The sequence below is a fragment of the Macaca fascicularis genome, chromosome X, assembly GCF_037993035.2.
Source record: "Macaca fascicularis isolate 582-1 chromosome X, T2T-MFA8v1.1".
NCBI lineage: Eukaryota > Metazoa > Chordata > Mammalia > Primates > Cercopithecidae > Macaca > Macaca fascicularis.
The window spans coordinates 12,001,349-12,018,507 of NC_088395.1; the positions used below are offsets into that span (position 1 = coordinate 12,001,349).

Consider the following 17,159-nt stretch of genomic DNA (forward strand, 5'->3'; position numbering starts at 1 on the left):
GGCAGAGAGAGAAAGAGAGAGAGAGTGTGTGTATGTGTGTGTGTGTGTGTGTGTTGTGAGAGTGATAAAGAAGGGAGTGTGAGCACTGTGCTAAGGATAGATTGTTGTGTTGGCACTTTACAACACAAATCTTTTATTAGAACCTCCAAAGTACAGATTGATTTAAAATGAGCCAAAGTCAACCCTGGAGGTGAGAAATGAGCCAAGACCAGTGATGCAGCAGGTCGTTGAACATTTGCCATGGCTTGAGCAGAGAGGTGCACAAATACCACATAAAGATGATTATACTGAGCAGCACTCTTGGGTTTCTCCTACTGCACTTTGTGACAACTTTGGTTTGCAGCCTCCAGGAATGATGCCAACCACCTCCAGGGGTGTTAAGAAATATCTAAAACAAAATTAAAATAAATTCACTTTCATTTAAAATGCAATTATATTCTATATAACACTTTTAGGAGCAGTGGGACTGGGTGTTAGAAAATCAGGGAAAGCAATGGGGCAGCAATGTTACAAATTGCAAAATTGGAAAAGAAGAAAACATGCCAAAAACTTATGAAGGATTGGACACTGCAGGGGAGAAGATAGAGACCAGGAGTGAAAACAGCCTCTAAATTTAGCTTTAAAACTTTTGGGGATTCATTTTTTTTTCTTGTACTGTCAGCAGCAGAATGATCTGCCCTTGTGGTATCTCATTTTGAGCATTTGTTTATTTGTTTGCTTAGGATTCATTCATTCATTTACTTAGTGTTTATTTTGTGTGCTAACTCTGTGCTAAGCACCAGGCTTATTAACACACAGGATGGGCTTTCAATGGATTATTTTAATGTGTTCGTATTGCCATCGTATCAGCATATGCTATCCTGGCCTGCCCTGGGAGCTGGAAAGAGGGTGCAGTGTCAGCAGGTGGAATTGAGTGAGCTCATCAAATGGCAGCCATTGAGAGCTGCACGTCCCTTCTGGGGTAGATGTGGCTGGTAACAGCTTTGAGGATGAAATAATATGTGCTGACCTCAAGGACAAATTAGGGCAAAGCAAGGAGAAGTGAGAGGATGAAATAGTCTCTCCTTTTACAAACCTAAATTTAATTGTAGCTAATAGTAGTTCATGCCTTTCTTGTGAGGAGACAGGTCTTGCAAGCTGCATAAGCGGGCAGTTACTGAAAATTTGGTGTAATTTTATTCATTTGTATAATACAACTTGAGTTTTAAGATTTTTTTTAGGCATGAAAATTCATGCTTTTCCAACAGCAGAAGAACATGAAAAAATCAGTTTGTTTACATGCATAGCTGATAGTGTAATCAGTACTATTAAGCTGCTTTAGAAGGTTAACCATTGGTAATTATAAAAATAACTGAAAATTAAAGGACAGTACTTAGATTTCAGTACAGCATTTTATATCCACTATTCAGTATTAGACTTTTTATGCAGTATTGTACATTTATCCAGAGCCATTGCTCAATGCATATCTTTGAAAGTCCAATTAGAGTCTTAGAAAGAACATGGCTTTTTGTCAGAAAGACACCCAAATGCCAATTTTATCACTGCTGCTAATTCACTTGGACAAGTTACTTTCCTCTCTGAGCCTCAGTATTTTCGCCTGTAAATGAGGATAATAGTGTCAACATCATAGGGATGCTGTGAAGTTCAGTGATGTACATGTAGCTCTTGGCACATGGCAAGAGTTTAAAAATGTCAGCCACTTCCCAACCACCTGCCCCTCTGGCCTACCTCCCTCCACCTGTTCCTGTGCCAAGCGTTCAGGTGCTTTTCAAGAAGTACACAGACACTAAACCATGCCATCAGATTCTCTCTGTGGTTTTTGAATTATTGATGTTGTTTGTAATAGAAAGAGAGCTTAACTAGGACTGAGACATCTTGTGTTTAAAACAACTTAACATTTACAAACTATTTAATCTTAAATAAGTCACTTGACCACTCTGAATTTCCATTTCCTTATCTGTAACATCAGCATTATCAAACCATACAGTGTTATCTGAGACTCAGATGACATTGTATGTGGAAAAACTTTGAAAACTCTCAAGCATTATAAAAGGCCAAGTTTGCTCAACAGTTTTATTGAGCACCTACTATATATCAGGTCTCATGCGCTCATGGAATTGACATTCTAATTGGGAGAGATCGGGATCAAATTAAAAGCTCTTTAAAAGTAGGGATTCAGTCCTATTTATCTTTGAATTATTACTACTTTCACAGTAAATTGACATATAGGGTTTCATAAATGTTTAATGAAATGGGAAGATAATTTATATAAAGGAAAAATAAAGAAATTTATACAATTTTAATGATTATGTTGTCAAATATTATGGGAGATTCATATGACAATAATAACCTCTAAATTCAATCTGTACAAAGAATCTGATTAGAAAAAAAAATACCTGATAAAACAAGATAGGTATAAATTAGAAAGCTGAAGGCCAATTTCTTGTCTTGTTCATGACTTAGGAAATACTGGGTCCTGTAAGCCTGCAGTTCCTAGCATATTGCAGTGTTGATGGATGTTAATTTCTTTTGGATATTAGAACATGAATTACTCTACATCAGCCATTTTATTTAATCAGGGGTGATTTTGCTCCCAGGAGAAATTTGGCCAGTTCTGGAGATACTTTTGGATTGTCACAACTGACAAGGGAGTTGCTAGTGACGTCTAAAGGGTAAAGGATAAGGATGCAGCTAAACATCCTATAATGCACAGGACAGTCCCCATAGCAAAGTATTAGCCTGTCCAAATGTCAATACTGCTGAAGTTGAAAAGCCCTGATCTATACAATAGAAGAAAAAGAGTCTATATTTATTTTCTAACATTAATATATATTAGGACATTTTTATGCATAGTTGATAATAATAGACTGGATTTAATTGAATAAAAAAATTTGAAAATGTGACTTTACACTTAAGAAATATATTTTTGCATTCTTTTCATATTGTATACATCTAAGTATAGAAATATTTTTTTTTTTTTGGTATTTGTTTTGTAGCTGCATCAGAAATAGATGAGTTAACATGTTCAGACATGCTCCATTCATCCTGAACATGAATGAAATGTCTGCCAGAGAAGGATCATTTCCTGCCATATTTCATGTTGGAAATCAGACTTGGTCTGTTTTAGCAGTGTTCTTAGCATTTTGAACAAATATCTTCCATATTCACAGGGAGGAAGATTTATTAAAATATTTCCAATTAAACTCATTTCAATTCTTGGTGCCAACATATTCTATTTACTCTTCTATTATGTGACTTTCATACTTGACTATGCATTCAGAAAGAGAGGCTATGATTAGATATTAATCCTGAGGATTTCTGGAAAATTTGTCATTAAAATATTTTCTACTACTCCTTTCTCTTTGATATTTGATCCAAAGATTTTTATCCACCCAGAGCTAGTTCATTTTCAAGAAGCTTTATGTTTTTTATCTTTTTGAAAATCCATTTTTGAGGAGGGGTAAGGAGTTGATACAACATTTCCAGAAGCTGATCTGAAAACTAAAATGTATCATTATGTGTTTTCTATAAGTATAATCCTTGGAATTGTTTTCCTAAATACATTTTTAAAAATGGTTTAAGAAGTGAAGCAACTATGTTTTAAATAAACTATTTTATGTTGCAATTCAGAAGCAGTTCAACAGGAATTGACAAATTTGAGTCAGAGCAGTGACCTGTTTTTGTAAATAAAATTTTATTGGTTCACAGTCATAGGCACTCATGTATGCATTGCCTATGGCTGCTTTTGTGCTACCACAACAGGGTTGAGTGGTTGCAACAGAGACTGCTTGCCCTCCAAAGCCAAAAATGTTTACTCTCTGGCCCTTTATTTTTATTTATTTATTTATTTATTTATTTATTTATTTATTTATTTCTGAGATGCAGTTTCGGTCTTGTTGCCCAGGCTGGAAGGCAATGGTGCCATCTCAGCTCACCTCAACCTCTGCTTCCCGGGTTCAAGTGATTCTCCTGCCTCAGCCTCCAGAGTAGCTGGGATTACAGGCATGTACCACCACACATGGCTAATTTTGTATTTTTAGTAGAGATAGGGTTTCTTCATGTTGGTCAGGCTGGTCTCGAACTCCTGACCTCAGGTGATCTGCCCCCCCCCGCCTTGGCCTCCCAAAGCACTGGGATTACAGACATGAGCCACCATGCCCAGCCCTGTCTGGCCCTTTAAAAAAATTTTGCTATCACCAGCAGTATAAGAGTAGATCTTTAAAAATGTGATCTATAATCTTCTATGGTGTTGATAAAACTTTTCTTTAAACGTTGTGTATTATCTGTCATAATGTATAATTAAAATGTATACTCATTATTTAATCATTTGCATATTTGTACTTGAACATCCTAAAGTTAGTTTCATATCTCTTTATATCTAAACTATAAAATGTTTACAAATTGATAATTCTATATAATACAAAGTCATTAAAATTTTTTAAAATTACTCTTGTAAAAACTGTGCCTTCTCTCAGATAATATAGTCTAATAAACTTCAAATTCACTATAAATATTTGTATTAGTTAATCCTTTTTACACAGTTCTACTTTCCTTAAATACTCCCTTTAAAATTAGCAATGCAGTTATAAAATCTATAAAATCAGGAATGTTGAAGGGCTTAATTACAGTGTCTGTTTGAAGAGTTCTTTAGATAGTGGAATAATCATGCTTTAGAAAAATATTTGCTCAATTACATGAAATAGTCTCTTTTGTGGTTCCATCTGCAGATGGAAAATGACTTATTTGTACATGTCATCATATATGAATTATTTGTTTATGCTATCAATTCATCACATTAAGTCAGAATCAAGGCCATTTCCCAGAATGAAATTGTACCTTCTTTCTTTAAGACAAGTATCACTTCTGTTCTCAGGTATCCATCATTTAGAAATTGGTCATTGGCAAGATTAGTCTCAGAAACACTTAGGGAGTTATCCCATCAGATTATCCTTGGCAAATGTTTAAAAGGGTTGGGGGAAAACAAGGGAAGAATAAAGAAACTCTGCTTGCTTAAAAACTGTAAATAAATCATTAACTTCAGGGAAATCTGGATGCTGAAGCTTGTCACAAAAATTCAGATGAGAGCATTAGTGTTTCTCCAAGGAAACTTCATTTCTGAAGCAGTTTGTATGGTATCTGTTCTTTTCATGATGGTCAAGATTATGCAATTGCTTTTGTATTAGTGAGAGTATTCAACTTATGTAACAAATGTTGAGACTTAACACAGTAAAAATTATTTCTTACTCATGTCATTATCCAGTGAAGGGAGGGGGAAAGAGTTTCTTCTCCATACAGTCATGCGGCAACTCAGGATCTTTCAGTCTAGGTAGCAGCTAAGTATGGCCTGTGGGTTAAGTATGGTGTTTTAGTTAGTTCCAGCTGCTATAACAGAATCCCACAGATTGAGTGGCTTATAAGCAACAGTTATTTCTCACAGTTTTGGAGGCTAGAAGTCTGAAATCAGGGTGCCAGCATGGTTGGATTCTGGTGAGAGCTGAATTTCTGGCTCATAGACAGGTATCTTCTCCCTGTGTCCTCACAGGAAGAAATGAGGGTGATAGAGCTCTCCGAAGTCTCTTTCATAAGGAAACAAATCCCATTCATGAAAGCTGAACCCTCATGACCTCATTGCCTTTCAAAGGCCTTACCTCCTAACACCATCACATTTGGGATTAGGATTCAATGTGGGTGGAGAGATAAACCTTCAGTTCATACATAACACGTGGTTTTGACTTTTATAATGTTTACAATAACCAACAAACATTTTTGACCATGAAAATTATATGCAGTTCTAATTGCTGAGTTTACCATTGAAAGTTGTGCTGGAATACAGTCATGCTTATTTGTGTACTTATTGTCTATGGCTGCATTTGTGCTACAGTGGTAGAGTTGAGTGGTTGTGACAGAGACAATATGACCTACGAAGTCTAAATTTTTTCTATCTCACCCTTTCCAGAAAAAGTTTGGCAACCCCTATTCTAGAGGCTTGAACTTCGTGGAACTCTCAGGAGGTTTTAAGGGCAACCTAATAATATGTGGCTCTGCCTACACAGTTGGCTGGCACTCAAGCATGTATCCCCAGTGCCTATAAGGGAGGCCGGTAAATGCAGTCTAGTAAAGTGATGCAGATGAGAGACCACAGATACAGTGAACAAGAGTCAGTGTCAGACATTTTATAGGAGGAATTTATTATGTGGACTCACCTTTGAGTCCTGCCTTCAACTATGACTTCGTGTTATTTTAAGTTCAGTAAATGCAGGAGCTCTTTTATTTCCTCTCCCCAAGCTGTCATTGTTTCACCTCATCACACTTTATTTCCTCAATGTGCATAGTCACAAAATGAAAGACAACTGGTTTGCTTTTTGGTTTTTAGGGGGCTTTTTATAGATCAAGATAAGCAATGTGATTAAAACAGCAGGGGTGTCCAATAATTGAGTTGGGTTTGCCAGGCTCATTTGTGTATTTACTGAACTAGTCATGCAATAGGTGTTAGAAATATTGATCAAGGCAATGTTTTATTTTTCTGGATCCTGTTGTCCTTTTTGGTCTGATTGCACCTGCCAGTGTTTGTGAGTTATTGTCAAATGGGCACCTTCCCAAAGGGTAGTGTTTCATTGGAGTATAAATTTCATGTGAGAGTAGACGCTCCTATAAATTCAAAGGTTGTGATCAGCCAGATTTTTCCTTCAGGACAGAAGAAAGAGACAAATAACAGGAATATGGCAATAAGAGATTTTTATCTTACTAAAGGGAGGCCCTTCATAATAAACACCAATAGGATCGTTGATTTTTCTTGGGTTCCTGGGAATTTCTCAACATCAGTAATAACTTTTAAAAAACTGCAACAATAGAAATTACAAATATTTATCAGCTCACCAAAAGCAGTGTATAAAACTGATGTTTGACTCATTACATTCCAAAGATTTATGTGTTTTGGCTTAAAATCAGGACAGGACTGACTCAGACCTTGTCCAAGTGGGTCACTTTCATGCCATCAACTTTGGGTGTATGAGAGTTCTTCGAGGACTTTGGAAAAGTCACAATTGCATGGAAAATGGAAGGTGGAGAAGTGGCAAAGTGTAAATTCTTTGTAATTTCCAGCTTTTTCACTTACATGTATCAAAATGCTACTGCCAAACCCCAATATTTGAGATTTCGTGGTAAAAGCACACTTCCAACTTTCAAGTAGGGTTATTATCTCTCTACTGCCATCAAGGCAGCCTGACCCCTGACTGGGGCGGCTCTCTTGTGAGTGTCAGACATCTTGGGGTTGACTTAAAATTGCTCATCAGGGGCTAGCAGATATAGAGAAAGGAAAATAAGGCCTGGCACACTGGCCTTACTTTGGGAGGCCAAAGTAAGTAATCCCAGCACTTTGGGAGGCTGAGGTAGGAGGATCAGTTGAGCTAAGGAGTTTGAGACCAGCCTGGGCAACATAGTGAGAAACTATCTCTATAAAATATAAAAAATTTTGCCTGGCATGGTGGCATGTGCCTGTGGTCCCAGCTACTCAGGAGGCTGAAGTGGAAGGATCTCTTGAGCCCAGAAGGTCAAGGCTGCAGTGAGCTCTGATCGCACAACTACACTCCAGCCTGGGCAACAGGGTGAGACTCTGTCTCTAAAAAAAATAAGAAGAGGAAGAAGAAGAAAGAAGAAGAAAAGTAAGACATTGCCAGGACTTTTCTGGCACTCCATGGCATCCTCACACATTACTTCCTTTCCTCTAAACTTTCCAGTAGGTCATACATATACTTTAAGGTTGTTGCCTGACTTTGGAATTGTGACTGAGGTTAAATGTGAATATATATATATATTTTAAGAATGATTTTCAGCCAATCCACTGTTCTGCAAATGACTATGCATTTCTATTAGATGATCATCTCATTTCAAATAAAATTAATGGTCATCTTTGGTCACCAAACTTGTAGTCTCATTCACAGCATCCTTTCCAAACTGACCTGTTCTTAAAAAAAAAAAAAAAAAAAAAAAAAAAAAATGTGTTGAATGGTGAGTTTACATGCAAGAAGTCTCTATTACTTTATTTTAAAAAGGAAGAATAGTAATGTACTTCCAACCCATCTCAAACTCTCAACAGTTTCCCCCAAATATCAATAAACTAATCTATAACATTCTATAATGGATTTCTGCATAACACAAACCATGTAGAACAAAAATTGCCAAACTATTTAACATTTAACAAATGCATTTGTGAGCTTGGGTGCAGTATATAATGCTACTGTGCAATGTTAAATGCAAATTACCTCTTCCTCCTCTACTGCAACAAACACACTACTGCCAATAAACATTGGATTGACCTGTATGTAAAGTATATGGAGACATGAAAATGACTCAGTTATCTCTTCCTTGTGTTCACCTGTTTCTCCTTTTCTTTTTTGAGACAGAATGTTGCTCTGTCACCCAGGCTGTAATGCAGTACCACAGTCATAGCTCACTATAGCCTTGATCTCCTGGGCTCAAGCCATCCTCCTTCCTCAGCCTCCTGAATAGCTAGGAATACAGGCCCATGCCACCATGCCCAGCTAATTTTAAAAAAATTTTTGTAGGCACAGGGTCTTGCTATGTTTCCCAGGTTATTTTCAGACTCCTGGGCTCAAGCAGTCCTCCTTCCTTGGCCTCCCAAAGTGTTAGAATTATAGGCATGAGCCACCACACCTGGCCCCAGCTAATTAAAAAAAATCTGTTGTAGAAATGGGATCTCTCTATGTTACACAGGATGATTTCAAACTTCAGGGCTCTAGTAATCCTCCAGCCTTGGTCTCTCAGAGTGTTGGGATTGCAGGTGTGAGCCACTGGACCTGGCCTGTTCACCTGTTTCTATATGCTTCTTCATTCCCACCTCATGTTTTAACATGAGATTTTATAGCTTTCCTATCTTTCCTGCTTTGTTCATGGAATTTTCCATCTTCTTTAAAGGCATTTTCAATTGATAATATGGAAAAGACTATCATGCTTATACACAAGATATTTAAGCAACTCAAGCACAGGATGTGTTCCAATCCAATAACTGCAGTGTAATCTACATCCTCTCTTCTAGCCTGCTGAGCACACTGAACATTTTCTCTGGCATACATGTGCAAATTAATCATGGCAGGCTTTCAGTTTAGTTAGCGAATTGAGTGTACAAATGTCTTATATGTTGTTATAGCAGATATTTGGAAGGTGAGAGTAAAGTATCGGGGCATCTCTATAAGATTGCCTTTATTCACAAAGCTGAAGATATTCTTGTCATTATATAGCATACTAAAGGTTCTAGGTGGAGGAAACCTGGTTTATTTTTTTTTGATGGAAGTTTTTGTCTATGACATGTGGGAAGGAGAAGCATGATAAGCATTTATTCCAGGCACTGTGCAGCATCCTGGACCCACATTCCTCACACTGGAGCAGAAACAGTTGTCCATCTAAGGGGCTTTTTTTTTTCTTTTTCTTTTTCTTTTTTTTTTTTTGGAAGCAAAGCCTAGTTCTGTCACCCAAGCTGGACTAGAGTACAGTAGTGCGATCATGGCTTACTGCAGCCTTGACCTCCAGGGCTCAAGTGATTCTCCCATCTCAGTTTCCAGAGTAGCTGGGACTATAGGCATACACCATGATGCCCAGCTAATTTTTTAATTTTTTGTAGAGATGGTATCTTGCTATATTGCCCAGTCTGGTCTTGAACTCCCAGGCTCAAATGATCCTGTTAAGTTACCCTCCCAAAGTGCTGGGATTACAAGTGTGAGCCACTGCACCTGGCATTTTTTTTTTAATGAAGCTGCATTTCTTCTTCCAAAGAGGAAGTATGCCCAGAAACTGCATGAAATTGGGTGGGCTGGCTATCAGTTGGAGTCCAGCCCAGCCCAGAGGATTCTGCCTTGGGCTCAGCTAAATTTCTCTTGTTTAGTCCCCTCTAGTTGGGATGAAGTTACTTCCACCTCCCCTCAGGACTGGAAGAGACAAACATATGCCCCTTCAGACTTGGTCACTCTAAACACTTAGTGGATGGGGAGATGGTTTTTCTTTTCTCCACTGGGATCTCCCTTCTCTTGAGGCAGTAGAAGAAATGTTATTTTTTCCAGTTAAGGAAGAGGTTCACTGTGGACTGCTAAGTTGACTGGTGCCCTAGTTCTGATTTATTGGAGGAATTTCACTCAGAGCCCCTTTTGTGTTGCTATGCATTTTGTTGCCAGGCCAGGGAGGGAGTGAGGTATGAGTGGTGGTTGAAACCCAGACATAGTATATCCTGTAAAGTCTAAAATATTTACTAAAAAATTAGCTCTTTGGAGAAAAAGTTTACCAACTCCTGTTCTAGTCCATGTGCTGTAAACCTGGGATCCTGAAATTCTGCTTCCAGGGCTCCTAAGGATAGGCCACACTGAAGAATGTTCCAGTGTGTCTGTTTGCAGAGGCAAGGTGGACAGAGCTGAGATGCCTGGACTGCACATCCACATGGAGCTCTGGAGTGGCCCTGAGTGTGAGTTGGGAAGAGGAGGGGGTGGCATAGGCAGGGTCCTGAGGCCATCTCCTTCTGCCACACCATGGTGACACTATGAGGGGCTTAATGTTTTTAAATTTGAAACTACCTTGCAAGTCCTTATGAAAGAACATTTATCAGATTAGGAGGGTAGAACACATATTTGATTTAACAGATTAGTAGCTTGATTTGGAACTTTTACATAATTGGATGTATAGTGTGTGGCCCTCTATTTGCATTCTTTCCCAAACCTGCATATGTTGAGGGTGGACCTGCAGGAAGAGGGGTAACTCATTTACACAAAGGCACTCTGTATGCAGAGAGAGGTAGTTGCCTGACTGAATCGCCCTTAATCTGGGCTTTCCTTTTAAAGCACTCTTGCCCAGAAATGATAAGAAAAAGGGGAAAACAGTGGGTTGGGATTTTTTCCTCACAAAGGAACTATATTTGCGGCCAGCTCTGAGGCTCATAAGCTTCTTAGCAAGACAAAGAGAACCCAAGTGTTGAGAAGTGCCAGCAACTCCTTTGTCAGACACTAAATATTTTCTGCCAGAGCAGTAATAATAATTGATATCACCCACTTGGTCTCTTTTTTTCAATCTCTTCTCCTCTCTTATGTCCTCATTTTTTTTTTTTTTCAAGGAGTTCTTGCCTTCGTCTCATAGAGGATGTCTGCTCTGGTTTGAATGCCACCTCCAAAGCTCATATTGAAATTCAATTGCTATTGTGATGGTATTAAGAGATAAGACCATCAAGAGAGGATTAGGCTATGAGTGCTCTGCCTTCATGAATGGATTAAGGCTGTTATAGTGGGTGTGGGCTAGTTATCATGGGAGTGGGTTATCTTAGGAGTGGGATCCTGATAAGAAGGATGAGTTCAGCCTATTCTTCTCTTTCACTCTCTCTTGTGCTCCCTTGCCCTTCTGCCCTCTGTCTTCCACCATGGAGTGAGGCAGCAGGAAGCCCATTGCCAGATATGGGCCCCTCGACTTTGGACTTCCTAGCCTCTAAAACTGTAAAAAATAAATTCCTTTTCAATATAAGTTACCCAATCTGTGGTATTCTGTTACAGCAACACAAAATGGACTAAGACAATGTCCAAATATAATCACCATGGATGGACTGACTCAGAGTTGCCTGTACTTAAATTATGGTTCCAGTACCTTCTGCTTCAACGAGGGATGCCAGTGGTATTCTTCCCCTTTAGGGTTTTGCAAACGGATGTTTTGACAGCTAACCACTGCTTCTTGTGATTCGTTTCCTTGGAATTACTGAACCCCAAACCCCATGGGATTTCTGGAAAAGACTGCTTCTCAGTTGGATTGCTGCTGTGTTAAAAATCAAAGCAGTTTTGGCTCACATTGCATCAAAATGAGATCTGTCCTTCCATTTCTAAGAGCTGACTCTTCATTCACTTCACTGAAATGAAGAGTTTCGATTTTCCACCATATTCTGATATGTAAAGGTTACCTTTGTGTGCTCTTAGCAGACAAAAATGCTAGAGTGGTAGAAAAATACTTACAGGATTATTCAGCCCTTAGCATCATTGCTTCATCAATAGTCCAGGGTACAGTGGCCTGCTATGAAACCACTGTGAATTCCAGGATGAGCCCATTAATTTTCTTGAGCTTTTTGGTGTTCATTCCTTGAAATTGGAATAAGACTGAGATTATTTTTAAGGATATATTTTCATGTTATCTAATAATGCTGTTGAACCACTTAGAGTCATAGGAAAAATATGTATTTTTTTCTTTGCATAATTCTTATGGCAATTTCTGTTCTTTTTTTTTTCTACTGATGAGAAATAGTACAGACAAAAGGAGATACATATTGCATGAGATTCCTGAACCAGTTTAGCACTTTTTAGCACATTTTAGTATAATCTTTCCTGGACACCTTAAAATTAAGGACTCACTTTCCATTAACGTGATGGTCATAGAATATCATTACACCTGCCAAGATAAGGTTCTTATAATTTGAAAAGAAGATGATGAAAAATTCAGAAACCAGATTTCTGGTCACCTAAGTTTGCGATTTAAACCCAGAAATGTTGCCAACTAATAAGCCTAGGATAAGATATTTTGGTCTAATAAACCAGCAATTGGTGCCAGTTGGACTCTTAAGGGGATTCACAGAGTAGGTGAGATTTGTCTTGGATTTTCTTGTCTCGCTCTTTCTTTTGTCACTTCCTTATTTCTAGAGCAAGGATTCTCAACATCAGTACTATTGACATTTTGGGCTGAATAAATTTTTGTTGTGCAGGGCTATCCTGTGCATTGTAGGGTGTCCAGCAGCATCCCTGGTTTCTACCCACTGGATATCCATAGCATCCCCTCCCCTAGTTGTGATTATCAAAAATATCTCCAGATCTTGTCAAATGTCCCCTGGAAGAGCGGAGCAAAATCACTCCTCGTTGAGAACCTCTGCTCCCTTCTGCCAGTTGCTGGGTGCTCCACATTATTGTCTAGAGTTCTGAACTAATCACACCAGTAACCCATCCCCAAGTTCCATCCTCAGGAGTGCCCAAGCTCCAAAATCATTGCTCTCTCCACTAAGTCATGGCCCTCACCAAGGATGGATATGATATTTTACTTGTTTAAAGTGGTTCACACTTGTGCATGTATGTCTCAGGGGATGAACTCAGACCAGCATTATGTGCATTTTATATTTTTATTTTTTAAATTAGAAATGGAGTCTCATTATGTTGCTCAGGCTGGTCTTGAACTCCTGGGCTCAAGTGAACCACCCACCTTGGCCTCCAAAAGTGCTGGGATTACAGGCGTGAGCCACTATACCTAGCAATATGTGCATTTTAAAAGAAATCTGTTAAACAAAATTGATGTCTAATCAGTAAAAAATAAGAGACTGTCTATAGGTTTACTAATAGTCACTTGGTGTTTTTTGAGACTTATGGCAATTTTATCAGATAGGTAAGGTTATAAAAGTGGATATTGAGACTCAGGGAGATTCAATAATTTGAACAAGGTCAGGCAGTTTGGTACAAAAAGCAGGACTACCATGCAGGTCACTTGAATCTTAACCTGGTGACCAAGGTATTTTGAAATGTCAAGAGAGTCTTTCTAGGTGTTCTAATTGTCCCAAGCAATCACTCATATTCCTCTTTCTTTATCTCCTACCTGTTATGGATTGCTATCTTCTTTTATACCATGTATTGTTCCTTGTAACTCACAGAAAGAGTGTTCCAGAGGTGAAATTCCAAGTAACTGAAATGTGTCTATTGAGAGTTACCACAGTTTATGGGAGCTTTTACACAGAGTATAATAATTCCAGCTGCTGACAGTAATTTTCTATATAGGCATCCCTTTCCACTCTCAAGCCTCACTTATTGTGAACAAAAGCAAAAACAAGACTGTTCTTCACACTCGACTTATAGGAGATGACAACACATTCATTCTCTTGTCTCACTCTTTCTTAGGCCACTTTGAAGAAAGTGTTTCTTTCTAGAGCAAGGATTCTCAACATCAGTACTATTGACATTTAAGGCAAGATATGCTCTTGCCTTAGCAAACAAGAGATAATTCTGATAGTCCTTGTAGAGTCCAAGCAACTAACATGGTAATTGATTTCTTAGTTTCTTAGGGAAATGTTAAGGGATTCTGTTACATGTTAGCAAACTTCCAAATACTAGGAGAAGTTGTTAAGGATCATGTATATTCTATGTTTAATAAGTAAGAATTTTTTTTTACTTGCTCTTTTTATAATTATACTGTAACTAATTTGGAAACAATGTAAAACCCATAAAGAATAAAGCAAATTATCCATAATTCAAATGCTCGGTCATAACCCCGATGACATTTTGATGTCTGTTCTTTTAGCCTTTTTTTCCTAGTCATATACATAGGTTAAGAAAACAAGGCTGACTGCAGTGGCTTACGGCTGTAATCCCAGCACTTTGGGAGGACGAGGCAGGTGGATCACCTGAGGTCAGGAGTTCCAGACCAGCTGGCCAACATGGCGAAACCCCGTCTCTACTAAAAATACAAAAATTAGCTGAGTGTGGTGGTACATGCCTGTAATCCCAGCTACTCCGGAGACGGAGGCAGGAGAATCACTTGAACCCGGGAGGTGGAGATTGCAGTGAACCGAGATCATGCCACTGCACTCCAGCCTGGGCGATAGAGCGAGACTGTCTCAAAAAACAAACAAACAAAGAAAACAAATACACTGGAATTATAGTAGTCAGGATTTTTAAGCATTCAAGATTATGGGCATTTTCTGGTATCATTATGTATTTGATTTTGATGACCGCATATGCTCTGTTTTATATTGTATCATATGATGCTGTGTGTATTCGAATGTATTCTTCTATTCAAAGTTTTGAATATAATAGGCATACAAGGCATTTTTCAGTGTGCTATAGGTCGCTTGTGATATTAAATTGTGGAGGGAGAGGGAAGGATGGATGCCTGACCTTTGGTTTTTGTGAAAGCCACAGGTCTGAGCAGATTCCATAGAGAAAAGGTGGTGGTAATATCACCAACCATATTTAATAGGGCAGCATAGACAGACTGGGAAGAGTGTGGACAAAACTAGCTAACATTAAAGGAACGCAAGCCAGATGAGCTTCTGTTTCCTGGGGTCATGGCTGGGAATTGTTGCTCTGGGGCAGCTGGATGGAGGTACCTGAGATGAAGGATAAAGAGGAGAGAGGTTTGCTTCCTACTTAATCATGCGTTCTGGGGGCTAGAAACACCATCATTATCATCCCTAACACATTTGTTAACTATTTCCTCTATTCAGAGGACCTCTAAGAAAAGCAGGATGCCTTTGAAAGCGTGTGCTTAATAACCAGAAGTATACTGAGAGAGAAAGAAGACCATTTGGGCAGTTTTCAGAGACTTAAGCCATCAAAATCATTCCCTCAAAAATGATTCTAAATTATCAGAAAGGAAAAATATTAATGAGCTATTGAATATTGGTTATAGCTGATATGTTATTTCTAGGACCAAAAAAATCCCAACCTAGTCTAGTTGTATTTTGCAGTCATGTGTGTAGTGGGTAGCAATATTCAAAGCTCCTCACAGAATCTGTGTACTCTGTAGGACTTACTTTAGAATATAATTTTTATTGGACAGAGTATACATATTTAAGCTTATTTTGTATTGGGTTTAATTATTAATTATGATATTCTCTCTCTCTCTCTCTCTCTCTCTGTGTGTGTGTGTGTGTGTGTGTGTGTGTGTCCTGCGTAAAATCTTGAATTATGTTAGGCACAAAAGGCATGAAGGGGATTTTTTGGTGTGCTGAAGGTTCTTTGTGGTATTAGTCTGCAATGGAGGTTTACTTAGTGACTTAATTTCCAGAAACACACTGCAGTTTCAACTGGAAACTATTTGTTTGTGGAGCAAGTTATAACTGGGCACTTAATGATGTCCTCTGCCATATCTAAATGTCGTTTGAGAGTTGTTTTTTAAACTTTTTAATTTGACAATGATTATTTTCATGGCAAAATAGGCAGATGTAATCATCAAACGTATCTACACTTCTGTTCAGTAGGTTATAACATCTTATGAATTCTTAAGTTACTTTTCTTGAGAATACCATATGCAAATACTCTACTATAAAACCATAGTTTTCAGATGTGACTAGATATTTCTTTGGCAAAATTCACTGCTGATGCACATTATAAAAGGAATATACCTTTGGGGAGATTGGTGCATATTACATAATTAGTTTTATAGAATGAAGAATAATATAGAAATTTCTTAAGTGGACAATTTCTTTATCTCAGTCAAATTGGCTACTCTAGGGAAATAAAAAAAAGATTTCACTAAAGTACAGACTGAGATTGGATGCAAGCAGTGCCCCTTATACAGCGATTGTGGAATTGTAGATCAGGAACCTAGGAAGTGCATGCTGTCTCTAGTAGATGCTTCAGGTCAAATATCCCCACTTAGAGCTCCCTTGGCCAAGAGCCCCTTGACCTCCAACCGTTTGTTCCCTTGCTGCAGTTGACTGTTGCTGGGAGAGGCCTTTGCTTGTAAACATTCCAGCCAGGCTCAGGGCCTATCTTTCCATCATCTTGTGACCAGGGCACCACACCACCCAGCTGAGTTTTGTTGTTTCCCTATTTAAAACTAACTTTACTATGAGCACTTATCCACCAGGAAAGGAAAAATAATTCCAGACATTACAAATGGAATGTAAAAATGTGGTAAACTTGCCTGATGTTCAGAAATGTGCTTTTCTGAGTTACAGTCTCAGCCAGTTGCCTTGAAGACCGAGGAGACCCAATTGATCAAAGAGCAAGGAGCAGGTGTCTTCCACAGGGAAGCCAGGCAAAAGGTCTGTGCTTTCCAGGTAGGGTGGACAATGTCAGGGTCTGGCCTGGATCCCTTCATATGCTTTTTACTGTTTCTTTACCTTCCCTCTCCATTCGATTTTATTTTGCTTTTCTGTCCTTTTCTTGGTGCTTCCCCTTGACTGCTAGAACCTACTTTGAATCCACTTTGTTTAACGAATAGAAAGCTGGAAGTAGTTGGCAGGCTATGCCCCCAGCCCGTACACATAAACACATAGATTTTGGCTCATGACTGTCTAGTTCTGGAACAAACACCAACACAGCAAGTTGAATGTGGCTGTGTTGCCTACTGGTTAAAAGCAGAAGGTCTAGACTCAGAGAAACCTCAGTTCCACTCTCACCTCATCCTTTGGTGGCTGTGGAACATTA

The 17,159-nt window shown here is 38.6% G+C and overlaps 1 protein-coding gene across 9 annotated transcripts in view; it reads left to right on the forward strand.

Moving 5' to 3' along the window:
• The window catches only part of FRMPD4 (FERM and PDZ domain containing 4), an 864,755-nt gene that overhangs the window by 367,020 nt on the left and 480,576 nt on the right, over positions 1 to 17,159 (forward strand). The window lies entirely within an intron of this gene.